We start from the raw sequence: 13,538 nt of genomic DNA on the forward strand, positions 1-13,538 counted from the left end.
CTGGGCTCAACTGATTCTCCCATCTTAATATCCTGAATGCTGGAACTACAGGCATGTGCCACCATGTCTGCAACAAATTTTTATGATTTTTTTTTCTGTTATTGATCCACACTACCATTTCATTCATTCTGTGTCTACTGACAGAGCATCTACTATGAGCCAGGAGCTGTATTTGGTGCTGGGAATGCAGCAATGAAGTAAGTAGACAAAAATCCCAGACCACAGGATGCTTTTTTGCTGGTGACTCAGGTATCTTTGATGTATGTCTCATCTTAGTTCCCCCCTTTTTTTTTGTTCAGCAACCAGTTGAGACAGGAGTTGGTGGGTAAATAAATACTCCATATTCAGTTTTGCATTCTCCCCAGTTCCTCAGAATTCTAAGTCCATGGGACTAAGTCCCAGTTGCTCAAAGAGTTTATATACTCTAGAATAGGCTTTCTCTCTTTCACTATTTCATCCTTTCTGCATCAAATTCCCTTTTCCACCCCTATTCCATGGGCTCACTTCTCATAAGAAACTTCTTGTCTGTAAGTCCTTTTCCAGTATTGCTTTGGGGGGAACCCAAGGTATCTCTTTTTGTTGAGTCATTTTCTTCATTTTCACCTTGGGTCCCTGGTTGCATTTCAGGTTCCTAAATGGCACAATCAGATATACTTTGTGTGTCTTCCCACGGTTACTAACTCAGAGCCTGGCAAATATCAATAAATGTATGTTGATTTTTTATTTGATTCAACAAAAGAATACAGTGGCTATCAGTGGCTCAAGAGAAGCCTGTCATTTCTGGTGCAGAGACCTCTGCCTGATGTTGCATAAAGCCAGGACATGCCAAGGAAATTACTGTTTTCTCTTTGATGTAGCCATCCTGCTTCCTTCCTGGGATGTGTTCCCTGTACCTTGCCTTCCAGCAGCAGCAGGTTAGCAGACGCTCCAACTAGCTCTTGAGCTTGGGCAGATTTAGAGCTGGGCCACTCACTTAAGAGGGTTCTGCCTGCCACCTGCTTCCTCCCAGCTGGGGTGAGAGAGGGAAACTAGCCCCTCCTCTTCAGGGGTAGGATCTACATATCCTTCAGTTGGTGATAGAAGCCAGATGTCAGAACCCTGTGCTGGAACAAGGCCACTGTCAGGCACTCAAATGAATTGAAAGACTTCAACATTCTGTACCAACCTTGACTGAATGCATATATAGGAAGTGACAGGCAGCTGGTGAAGGTGCAAAGAGCATAGAACAAGAGTTGTAGTTTGGGTTTACCACTAATTTTATTCTTGTGTGGTCATGTACCACTTTTCTGCCCACAGTTTCCTAAAAATGAGAAGGTTGAATGAGATGGTCTCAAAAGACATCCCTGGCTTTAGTATTCTTAAATTACGGAACTGGAAGGAATCTGATCTGTCAGTGTATTTCAGATAGTCTATTTTCTACTCATTAACACCTTCTCTGTTGGTTACAACATCATGTCTATTCTAATCCCACTATGAGACTGACAGCTCTAGCCTATTTACTCTTGTACATTCTCAGGCAGTCACACCTGTTTACATACAAACTTAGCACATTTTTGATGATATTTTGTAACTGAATTTTTTCTCAAGATAATTGTAGATCCACATTCAGTTGTTAGAAAAAATACTTTGCTTAGTGTTGTTTCCTCCAGTGATTATATTTTGCAAAACCTTAGTATGATGTCACAATTAGTACGTTGATAAAACTCACCTTTTTATTCAGATTTCTCCAGTTTTATTTGTAATCATATGTGTCCAAGTTCTACACAATTTTATCACTTCACCATAATCAAGAAACTTAGTTCCAAAGTCCCAGGATCCCTTTTATAACCACACCTACCTTTTTCCTACCTAATTTCAGCCCCCACTCAATTTTTTTTCAAAATGGTTTAGAAACGAACTTGAACTTACAGAAATGTGTCAATGCACCCTGTATCCAGAGCACCGATAAAAGTTTGCCTATTTGCTTTACCACCTTTTGCTCTCAAGATGTCTTTTCTCTTATAATGATGTAAGCTAAGTTGCTTGCATCATGATCCTTCACCCCTTAATGATACTTCGGTGTGTATTTCCTAAGAATAGAGACATTTTTGTATATAAATGCAGTATAAGATATCAACGTTACTAAATTTAACATTGATCCAATACCTCAGTCTACCATATGGATTTCTATTTTATCAATTGGAATGTCCCTTATAACACTTCCTCCTGCCCCATTCAGGATCTAGTGCAGGTAACACATTTAGTTGTTAGACTCTGGCACTTTTAAAATCTGAAACACTTCTCAAGATTTCTTTTGTCTTTCATGACACTGAAGAATACGGCCCCCACCCCCTTTTAGTAGATGTTCCTCATTTTAGGTTTTTCTGAGGTTTCATCATCATTGGATTCAGGCTATGCATTCTCCTGAGTATACTGCAGAAGTGATGTGTCCCAACGACATGATGCCCATCTGCTATCATTGGTAACGTTAACCTTGAATTGCCCAGTCAAGATGTTGTCCACCTGCGCTTTTGCATAGTTACTATTTCCCCTTTGCTACTAATAAGCAAGTCGACAGGTTCCAGGCAAAAATCTAGTTCTCAATAACATTGTCTTTAGAGTTAGTATCTATTAAGCTCCCCACAATCAATTTTTACTATTTACTTGATCTCAGATCTTTTTCCAGTATGGGAAATTAAGTTTTGTAGGGTTTAGTTTCCTTGCGTCTTAGGCTCTTGTCTGAGTCCTCTCCAAGTCCTCCCAATGTCCTGTATATTCTCTGAGCAGAGATGAGGCTGGAGACTTAGACTAGGCAGCCTCAACTGGAAATGATCTAATGTGGGCTGTTCCCATTAAACCGTCCACAAGTGATTTGCATAAGAGTGTGGCCTGGGAGTGCTCACTTCCTGGACCGTTTCCTGAGCTCCCCTCCTCTGCCCAACCCCACCTTTACCCGTAGCATCTTGTTCAGATTGTCGGGCCGCATTCCCCCTCTCCCGGGTCAGTACTCCCAAGGTGTAAGCCTGACAGTTGCGTTCCCTGGGGACGGCCGACCCTACAGAAACCCAGCGTCCGGATTTCCACTGCATTCACTACATACACCCCGAGCGCGGGACAGGTCGCCGGAGTCCCATTCTTTGCTTTGACTCTTAGATCGACACCGAGAAGTGCCAGAAGTAAATAAATGCTCAGGAGAGATGCGATAAGCTTTTCTCGACCCAGATATTTCCAGGACAGTTCTACGTGCCCGGCGGCGCCGGTAAAAAGCACCTGGGTGGCAGAGGGCTGCCTGGAGAGGCGGAAGGGGAGCGGCTGCGCGCGGCTCAGACGCGCCCGGGGCATCCTGGAGGGCCGCCCGCAGGTGGCAGCGCGGGGCGGGCGGGGCCGGGGGAAGGGAGGGCTCGGCGCGTCGGGCGGTGACGGCAGCGCGGAGGGGAGGTGCGAGCCGCCGGCCGCGGGGAGCCATGGCGAGAGGCCGCGCCGCGGCGCCCGCTTCAGTGCCCGAGTCCGCAGCAGCGCCCCCGGCCGCCGCCCCCGGACCCACCCGGCCGCCGCCCCGGCGCACCCCGAGCCCGTGACACTCGCGCGCCGGGAGCGAGGCGCCCCGGGAGAGGGCCCTCGCGCGGGAGGGTGGCGCGGTGGACTCAAGTGCATCCCTAACGCGCCGGGGAGTCTCAAGCACCCCGTCGACCCCCAAGTCCCGGATCCCCAGCCCAGGAGCTCCAGGTCGGCGAGCGATCGACCGGAGGAGGCGGCGCCGAAGCCGAGCTCCGCCGCCGGTGTCCTGGTGCCGCCCGGCCGGCTGCAGCGGAGGGGACCGGAGCCGCCGGGCGGCCGGGCCGGACCGAACACCACGCGGAGGCAGCGGCTGGGAGAGCCCGGCGCTGGGAAAGCCCGCTTCAGAGGCCCCGGGACCTTGTCTGCTTCGGGGCCGCGTTCCGGGCGCTTCTTGTGGGTAAGCCCGGGGTCTGGAGACCGGTGCTTCAGGCGCATCTAGCGCGGGGTGGGGAAGGACGCGGGTGTTCCGAAAGTGGCGGCGGGAGAGGCTGGGCCCGGGCCCCTGCGGGTACGACCCTTTGCATTGGCCGCACCTGTCGAAGGTCCTTGGGGGCCCAAAAAGGTACCCCTAGGGTATCGTGTCGTCCACGACGCGTGGCCTGGATTCCGGACGCTGGCACTCTCGAGGTGACAGTGAGGCGACCTTCAAAGAGCCCAGGACTGAGCCAGGCCAGAGCGCGGCAGCACCCCGATTCCACTCTGAAGCGTAACTTAATGCAAATTACATCTGAACATGTCAGGGACCAGACATATGGCCTTATAGGGTCCCCCTAGATATCCTGAGAACTAACAAGTTCACTTTGTCACTTTTTTGACCCGAGTTTTAAAATTCTTTCTAACCTCCAAGGTCAGCCTTTTGCAGGTGAAAACAGATTTAGTGAAATGAATTGTTTATTTTTATTTTTTGGTAAAGTTGTGTTTAGGGAAGCTTTCAAAGTTAGGCAACCAGGAACTGGATGACCTATCCCTTAAACCTTCCTCTTTGAGAACACTGTCGCTGCACTTGCTCAGACGCAAATTAGTGTCCACTTTGAGAGCCTGCAAAAGATGAGTGTTTAGGCCTCTGATTTTTATTTTTTTTCTGATGTGTTTCACCAGAACTTTGTTTGCTTCAGTGGAATGTGTAAACCTTATCAATACTGCCTGAAGAGTGTAGCCAGGACTGGTACCCTTTTCTGCAGGGTCTTTTGGTGGTCTGGGGGTGAGTCTGAGCAGACACTATAAGGAAACAAAGTAGTTCCAGTATTCTTTCTGATTTCCAACCACCAGAGCAGCAAGAGGGAGATGGCCAGACTGCATGCACTGGCTGATCAGCCCTGCTGTGGGTCTGCAGGGGAGAGGATTTCCCAAGACAGGGAGCTTAACTAGGAGGTTTTCGGAGAGGTAGACCTAGGGTGACAGATGGCTGTTTCCCTCTTAGGTCATGTTTTAGTGCTCTTTGATCTCTGACTCCAGCTTTATCACAGAGGAGCCCAGACAAGCGTAGAGCCCCTGCGGAGCTGAGTTGGCTCTGGGTGATGCTGAGCTGGGTTAGAAAGCCCAAGTCTGGGTGCAGGGGGTTTGGCAAGAGCTGAGTTTCAGCTTGGCCCCAGCACCAGAGTTGTTTCCTGTTTGATGCTCCAGGGACCTGTGGGATTCAGTTTCCCATGGAGAGCTCAGCTCTCCATGGAGGGTGTCTCCATCCTGGCTCTTGCTTTTGCTCCTCACTCCGGTGAGTTAAGGACACTGGCCTTGGAGTGGGATTCAAATTCTAGCTCCTTGATCTTGCTGTCCTTACTGGGTATGTGATATTGGGCCCTAACTTAATATCTCTAGCTCGGCTCTTTACCCTTCTGGATTGCCCCTTCCTTACTAGCCCCATGTTCTTCCCTCAACCCCCAACAAACCAAATTGAAGTGTTGTAAGGATTAAGGAGACAGTGTTTTAAATCAAAGTATCCGTAAAAATTTGACTGAATGACCTGGGAGGGTTTTTGAGTCTCATTCTGACTGGACCATGTGACTTAATAATCTTCTCTGAGTACCAGTAGGTATAATAAAGCAGGTGTTAGAGTAATTATTACCTTTTTTTCTTTTTAGGTTTTTTTTTTTTTTTGTGTGTGTGTGTGTGTGTGTGTCAAATCAGATAATGTAAGAGGGCTTTGAAAATAATAGAGCATCATTCACATTGAAAGGAGATCTAAACTTTCAGTTTCCAAATAACTGCCCTGCATGGTTTGCCATCTAACGCTGCCTTTGTTCCTGTCATTGCATTTGGAGGCCCTGCCCCTGGCTTTGCATGCAGTAGGCCTCTGTGATTATTTGATCATTCCTGGATTAGCCATCTGGGCTCCCCATCTTCATGGGGACTTCATGCTCCCAAGGTGAAGCATGAATCTTGGGTTCCTCTGCTTCATCCACTGTGGATGACATAATTGTTCTGTTGCCTCATAAAGCGCACGAGAGAGCTGGGGAGAGTGAGCAGGCAGGTGGCCACTTTTCTTCTGTAGGGCTCACATGAGGAAGGCATTGGGTGGCGAACAGTTTACTTAAACTCACTGCAGGTTGCACATACTCACTCATGCCTTTTGTGCACACTGCATTTTAACACTAGATGGTTGGGAGGTTTGATAAACTTGAAGTTAATGCCATAATGATCAGTCTCTTCAATAGATGATTCTGTGACCCTTGTGTTAGAAAATGGAAACTGGGTATTCATTTATATCCAGTATGCACTGTGACTTTTGTGAGGGAAGACAAAATCATGCTTCTTTTTAAAGATGGAGATGGTAGGGGGAACTGTCTTCATATGAAGAGACATGTGGGTTCTTAGACTTTATAGTCTTAGATTAGTGTCTGTCACACATAGATACACTGTCAACGGGCTCCTTCTCCTTTTCTCCTTCTTTCTGAACAATGATCCCTATTCTGACCTGCCTTCTTATTAGGTGTATCCAAATGGAGGCCACTTTCAGTATTGAAAAGTTCAAAATCTTAGTGAACAGACCGTACGTAATAGCATGTATATACATCTGGATGTCTCTGAGGTATGATGTGCAGCTTCTTAAAGAAAGGCTTTTGTTTTATAAAGGGCTGCGTGGCATTATTCATTGGGAAGCCCTGCTCCTTATGTGATTGTTAGTGTACCTGAGTGGAAGAGAGTGAAAGGGAGGGGGTCTCTTAAATCCTTGTTTAGGTTCTGGTTTAGCATTCTAGGAAGGACTGCTCCCACCCTCAACCTGTTTGGTGATCAGAGTTTTTCTAAGAAGCGATGGACATCCATTTGATAAACACTGACAAATGGCAGTGACTTCTCAGGTGGCCACTAACATCCTTGGGAGAGTTCTTGGTCTCAGGGTGTGAGGCTGTGAAATGGATTATGTTGATGCTTCTTGAATTTGTCCCTATTACCTTCAGGGCAATGGAAACCTGAAAAGGGAATTTTGAGAGCTTAGCCTGGGGTTTCTAACACTTTTCAGTGTTAACTGAATAGTTCCTTTGAAGAATAGAATGAAGGCTTCTTATTTATTCATTCATTCATTCATTTATTTATTGAGACAGGGTCTTATTATGTTGCTCAGGGGCTCCTCCTGCCTCAGCCTCCTGAGTGCTGGGACTAAGGTATATACTACCATCATACCCAGCTTGGATATATCTTGTTTTAATATGAAAATATTTTACTGTCAGAGTCAAAAAGCACTTGAAGATGCACCTTGTCTTCTTGAGGTCCTGAGAGAGCCCCTCAGCTTGAGTATGTGCACCCTAGTTTGGGAATCCTGGAGCTCAATTTCTAGGGTCTCTTCTAGTTCCAGAATGTATTAGGACATTCAAAAGCAGAAGGCAATCTACTCAGAGGAATTGGATTTTGTACAAATATCTGAAAAGGATGCTCCAACATTGAGGGGAAATAGGTCTAGTAGTAAATTTAAAAACTGCCAGAATATAAATTGCCTGGATTTCAATGTTAAGTAAGATTATGCTAGGGGTATTCAGGGGACTTTAGAATCTTTCTTTAGAAAAAAATTATTTGAAAATAACCATGAAAATGTGGATTAAATGGTTTGACATTTTCAGAATAGCATCTCTTTAGCTTACCTTTCAAAGCACTTCATTCTTATTGCATTCCTTAATGACTAGACTTCTTTACTAGATAGCTGCTTATGTTGATTAAAAAATGCCACTGTCTCCTGACTTATGTTCACACACATTAGCAGTTAGGAAATCCTACATTGAGTTACAATGCCACAGGCTTATTTGTGTCTCTTAAAATGGATATTAGCTAGGGATATGGGATTTTATTTTTTCTTTCTTTCTTCTTTCTCTGGGTTTTGAGAGAAAAAGCACGAATACATATGGAGAACTGTACATTTTTAGAAGTTCTCCACTGGTTCTTTTGGTGGTTTGGTAAAAATCAATCAGTCCTTGCCAGTGGTTCTTTAATGTCAACAACACACACTATGAGTCTGAATTTTTCAATGGTAACTTAAGTTTTGCAAAAAAAAAAACTAGAATAGATATGATCTTGTGTAGACTTGCCTCCTTTTATTGTGGGTCATTATCAAATAATTTCTCATTTTGAATGTGACCAAAGATAAAATGTCTCCCTAGAATGTAGGAGACATCACCTGTCTTATGGAATCATGAATTTGGACCTTGAGGAGCAAGTGAGCAATAAATGTAGAAACCATCCTTGAATTTGAGGACCACTGGGAAACTTTTGGGGAGTGGGGAGGACAATTTCCTTTGATCTCCAGGAGCATCGACTGAGGATCTGTGTGATGAATGACCACAAGACAGCTAATCTGTTTGTGCCAAAACTTCACGGTGGAATCAAGTGTCTGTGTTCTGGGGAGAACAGCAGTGGAAGACTACAGTATTTATGGGGTGGGGGGGGTACCTTGACCTTTGCTGTTTCTGCATGACTTTTGGTTCCCTTTGTCCTGGGTCAAGCTGATTGCAGCTACTCAAAGCAGGGATAGTGGGCCAGCTGCAACAGCATGACCTGGAAACTTCTTAGGCCTGCAGAATCTCAGGCCCCCACACCTGCTAAATCTGAGTCTACACTTTAAACGTGTCCTCAGGTGGGATGCTTCTTTGTGTGTACAGAGATGCGTTCTTTTCAAAGCCACTTTGCAGATGTTGGGAAGAGCAAGTGGCAGCACACACATGCTCCCTTTCCTGCTTGAGAGAGCTGGTTCTGGGTGTTTCATTCAGCCTCCTGTCCTGCAATGAAAGGAAAGGGATTAGGGCTTCTTAGAAAAGATTGCTGAACCCATTCTCTCCCCATCCCCTCTCCTTTAATTCTGTGCAGTGAACTGTAAAGTGGGAGGATCTAAGAGGGAAGGGATACGCTGTCATTCAGTCGGGAGGAAAACAGTCTCCACCATCAGCTGTACACCCTCCCCTCCCTCAACACACACCCAAAACTTTGGGTGATATTTTTAAGTTAGTGAAAATATGTCAGAGCAGGAATAGACATTTTCTAGTAGTAGATGCACCCACCCACCCACTCTTTGTTGAGCAGATCTGAAGTGCTGGGTCATTCACCCTAATTTCGAGAGATCACAAGTGCAGAATGACAGAACGGGAACTAGGTAGAGAATAAATAGATCTGAGCCCAGCACATGTCTCCCATCCTGTCTTCCCAGCAGGTACAGAGCTCTCAGCCCCCTCTGTATTCCCCACACTGTGCAGATGGAAGAAGTAACCAGTTTTTGTTAAATTCTTCTTTTCTTGCCCCAGGGGTGCCCAAGTCCCCCAGTCTGAGAGATAACAGAATATCCCTAATGCAGTGTCTATTATTCCATTTTTTTAAAAAAAAACCTGATAAAACATATACATATCAGTATTAACCATTTTAACCACTTTTAAGTGTACAGTTTGGGTAGCCTTAGGTCCATCTACATTGTGTGCAGTCATGACCACCCTCCATCTCTAGAACCTTCAGTTTTCCCCAACCAAAACTCTGTATGCATTAAACACTAACTCTCCCCATTTCTCCAGGCCAGCCCCTGGCAACCACCATCCTGTTTTCAGTCTCTGTGAACTTGACTGTGTTGGGTACCTCATGTAAGTGGAATTGTATAGTATATCCTTCTGCATCTGACTTATTTCACCTAACAATGTCCCTAAGGCTCTTTCATGTTGTAACATGTGTCTGAATTTCCTTATTTATTTATTTGGTTGTAGATGGACATAATATCTTTATTTTTTGTTTGTTGTTGTTTGTTTTTTATGTGGTGCTGGGGACCAAACCCAGGGCCTCATGTGTGCGAGGCAAGCGCTCTACCACTGAACTACAACCCCAGCTCCCGAATTTTTTTTTTTTTTTAATATTTATTTTTTAGATGTAATAGGACACATTACCTTCATTTTATTTCTTTGTTTTTATGTGGTGCTGAGGATCGAACCCAGGGCCTCGCACATGCTAGGCAAGCGCTCTACCGCTGAACCACAACCCCAGCCCCTGAATTTTCTTTTTAAGACTGAATAATATTCCATTGTGATTATATACCATATTTTGTTTATCATTTCATCCACTGAGGGACAGACACTTGGGTTTCTTCCATCTTTTGGCCACTGTAAATAATGCTGCTATGCATGTTAGTTTACAGAGATCTATTTGAATCCCTTTCTTTCACTTCTGGCCATTTACCCAGAATGTGAATTGCTGGATAATATGATAATTCTATGTTTAATATTTGGAGGAATTGCTGTGCTGTTTTCACCAATGGTTGTTATCATTTCACATTCCCACCAGCAGTGCACAAAGATTTCAGTTTCTTCACATCCTTACTAACACTTATACTGTGTGTGTGTGTGTGTGTGTGTGTGTGTAATAATATCCATCCTAATGGGTGTGAGGTGGTTATTTCTTTTGAAATATAACCACTTTTCTCCCTTCATCCTGGTATTTTCCCAGCACCAGTCATAGTCTGCCTTGCTTTGAGCTGGGGGAAATTCCTGAAAAGCAATGGGATATTAGGAGTCCTTGCTTTGACTCATGCTCCTTCTGATTACTGTTAAACTCTTGGGACAGCACATTTAATTTATGTTAATAAGTGCAGAGGGATGTGAATAAATATGATTCCTAGAAGCTGCAAGTGTTTGAGGTCTTTCCCTCCATTCTTTGCCCTCATGTTTTATAGTTTAAATTGAAGTCAGTTGATGGATTAAAGAGGAAAGAAAGGTAACTCAGTAAACCAGTATATTGATTTTTTTTTTCGTTTTTTGGTGCTGGGGATTGAACCCAGGGCTGTGTGCAGGGTAGGCAATAGCTTTACCACTGAGCTACATCTCCAGCCACATTTCATGATTCTGAATATAGAATTCTTACAGTAACTTTGATTAGCCTGTTGGACTTTGAATTTGAGTTGGTGATTTGGTATCTCAGAGATTTGGAAATACAGTGAGAATATCAAGGGCCATTTTTTTTTTTTTTTTTAATCAAGTGAAAGGTCTAAAGATGTGGGCCTTATCTGCACTGCAGAAATTCAATCCTGAGAAGAAAATGGGAGGTTTACTTAAACTAAAGGGACAGGAAGATTCTTGTCATGTTACAAAGTTAGAAATTGTGCCAAGGGATGTAAAAACACCAAGTAAACAAACAAAAAACCAAACCTGTGATTGAGGACACACTATAGTGATTTGGAGGGAGGGTGGGAAGAGGAAAAGGAACAATTTGCTGTATGTATGACTCACCAGTTTGGTCTGTGAGTGACATAGCTGGAGTCAGACTTTCTGAGACAGCTGGTTTACTGGCTTTCAGGATAGAGGAGAAAAAAATAAAAAAGTGTCCCTCAGGCAGAGGGTATATCATTTCAACTTTTGCATTCAGAATATATTTTAAATAAAATGCTGAGTATTATGGGTATGGTTCTGGGCTGTAGCTTTGTTTTCATTCATTAGTTAAAAGATAAAAAACTTCAGATTTAACAGTCTGGATGAAGTGCAGCACACCATCCATATATATGAAGCATGTTTCTTTTTTCCCCCTTGAAGATTGCTGCTTAGATGTGTTAACCCAGTAAACCCCTGACCAAAACAAACAAACAATAACAACAACAAACAAATCCTGTTTCTATTTGCCATTCTGGGTATTGAACCCAAGGCCTTACACATGCTAGACAAGCACTGTACCCTGAGTTACATCCCAACCCCCAAACTCCTCTTTCTGCAGTTCCTGAATCATTGGCTGGTATGTTTACCTCATATAGTTATTAAGAAGATTACATGAATTAATACACGTGACCAGCTCCAGCAAGCATGTTGTGTTAGCTATTATTATTGTTGTTAGTGGGCTCCTTCTGATCCATTCATCCACACATAATTTTGGAGCATCACTGTGCGCCATGCCCTGGGGGAGTGTGCTGGCCTTTACCTTTGTTGTACTAACCAGAAAAGCCCCTGTGGCCTAAGGCATTGTGTGACTTATGGTTTTTGCTCACTGGATGACTAATTTCCCTGCCTTGGATCTCAGAAGAAAGGGTTAACTTTGCAGTGGTCCCAAGGCATTAGAAAATTCCCTTTGTACTTGATATTTGGACACAAATCTCAAGACATTCCAAAGATCTCTTGTGGGAAAAAAATGTAGTTTGTTATTATATATTTGAGAAAACAGCTCTCTGTTTGAGAAAAACAAGCAGAATGTTTTTATTATTACAACAGTGGGTAAAAGGCGTGAAAAAGCAAATCATTGGGCAATAGATGTGTTTATTCTGTACTTGGAAGATAGGAAAGTAGTTTACATAAAAAGAAAACAGATTACTTTAGGACAAGAGGAATGTTTTAACCACTATTGAATGTTACCTGGTCTCCTGATGTTAGAAATGATAGAAAGGAATAAAGACAATTATAAATATTTCTGGGACTTAGGTTATCTTATGATAAATTCTTCATGGTATACTGAATTCTCTGTTTGTTAGGAGGCAGCATGGCAGAGATCATCAGCAAATTTGAGAATTTCCCTCACAAACTCAGAAGCTGCATCCACATTTGGTCACTAGGGTAGAAAAGGGATAAAGTTTGCAGAGTTCCCAAGGGAAGGCCCATGGCAGGTTTGGGTGGCATTAGGAGAGGTGTCTGGCTTCACCTTGGGAACATGTCCCAGGTCAGTGTATGGTAGGTGCTTGGCTTCCTTTACCTCCTCTGTGACTGAGCCCTGCCACAGAAACTCTGGCTGTACTCAAGGTGACAGGGTGGTGACTTCAATTGGGAGAGTTAGTGATAGTGTGGATGGAAGGAAGTGGGTGTGTTTGAGTGGCACTGAGGAGAAAAGCTGAGGCTCAGTTGCTGAGGGGGCGGTGGAATGAGGGAGGGGCAGAGCCAAGGGTGAGACTGAGGTTTCTGAGTCAGACTGCAGTAACTCAGTTGTACTGGTGCAAGGACCCAGAGGGCACTGTTTAAAATGTGCCATGAGGTGCTCCTGAGATTTCCAAGTGGAGATGTTCAGGGTAGTGGGACATTTGAGACTGACACTGGGAAGAGAGATCCAAGTTTGAGGTGAGGGATTGGGGACCATACTGTGGACACTGTAATGATGTCACAGTAGAAAAACTTAGAGGAGGGAGCAAAGTCTGGGACTAGATCCGAAATGCTGGGGGTGGAGGTGGGGGTTGGGTGGGGGCAGGGGTGGGACAGTTCTCTTGGCAACAGGTTGCTGGAGGCCTAGTGAGATAAAGGCTAACATGTCCTTTGAGTTTGTTTATATGTAGTAGGTGTGCAAATATTTGTGGTTGTATCACTTGGTTTTCCATTGTTCAGAAGAGATGTTGGCTTAGCCATTTTATAGCAACCTATTGAATATAGGAGTTCTCGTGGTGTTCGTAACATTTTGCAAGTTTCCTTGCCAACACATCTATGCTGTCTCTCACAGATATTTATATTTTATGGATTCTTGAAATTAGCCCTGAATAGAGAGTTTACTGTACCTTTTTGTGATTTTTTTTTTTTTTAATATGACTTACTTGAGGTTTTATAGTTTGTATTCTTGGATCATGGTAAAATTAGAGAAATTGTAATTTG

Source organism: Marmota monax, unplaced genomic scaffold, assembly GCF_021218885.2.
Source record: "Marmota monax isolate L192 unplaced genomic scaffold, Marmota_monax_Labrador192_F-V1.1 WCK01_AAM20220418_F8-fsc00021, whole genome shotgun sequence".
NCBI classification, from domain to species: Eukaryota; Metazoa; Chordata; class Mammalia; order Rodentia; family Sciuridae; genus Marmota; species Marmota monax.